A 901-nucleotide genomic window follows, 5' to 3' on the forward strand; every position below is an offset into this window, starting at 1 on the left:
ATTATTGATGAACACCTGGGGAATGTGTCTGAAAATGAGGAACACCTGGGGAATGTGTTTAGAATGGATGAACCCTGGGGGATGTCTCTGGAAATGAGGAACGCCTGGGGGATGTCTCTGGAAACGAGGAACACCTGGGGGATGTCTCTGGAAACGAGGAACACCTGGGGGATGTCTCTGGAAACGAGGAACACCTGGGGGATGTCTCTGGAAATTATTGATGAACACCTGGGGAATGTGTCTGAAAATGAGGAACACCTGGGGAATGTGTTTAGAATGGATGAACACCTGGGGGATGTCTCTGGAAACGAGGAACACCTGGGGGATGTCTCTGGAAATGAGGAGGACTTGGGAAATGTCTCTGGAAATGAGGAGGACTTGGGGAATGTCTCTGGAAATGAGGAGGACTTGGGGAATGTCTCTGGAAATGAGGAGGACCTGGGGAATATCTCTGGAAATGAGGAGGACCTGGGGAATGTCTCTGGAAACGAGGAGCACTTGGGGGATGTCTCTGGAAACGAGGAGCACCTGGGCGATGTCTTTAGAAGGGAGAAGCACCTGGAGGATGTCTCTGGAAACGAGGAACACCTGGCTATAAAGAGCAACTGGGGGAATCGCCTAGAAAGGAGAAGCACCTTGGGGGAGTCCCTGGCAATGAGGGGCGCGAGGGGGGGGGGTGAGGATGTGTCTCTGGCCGTGCCCCCACCTCAGGTGATCTGCAGAGTAGATCTGGGTGGGGCCGGCCCGCCTTGTACTGTGAACGGCAGACAAGTCTGCTCCACAGCGCCTCTAGTGGCCCCTATGGGTCTTACCTCTACCCGCCTGGAATGGTCTTCTAGAAAATGGCCGCCGGAAGTCTCTTGTCGCTCGACGCTTTTGTATGACAGAACCTTCAGTGTGA

The sequence above is a fragment of the Lithobates pipiens genome, unplaced genomic scaffold (assembly GCF_037356315.1).
Source record: "Lithobates pipiens isolate NorthernLeopardFrog02 unplaced genomic scaffold, aLitPip1_a1.2 Scaffold_28, whole genome shotgun sequence".
Taxonomy (NCBI): Eukaryota; Metazoa; Chordata; class Amphibia; order Anura; family Ranidae; genus Lithobates; species Lithobates pipiens.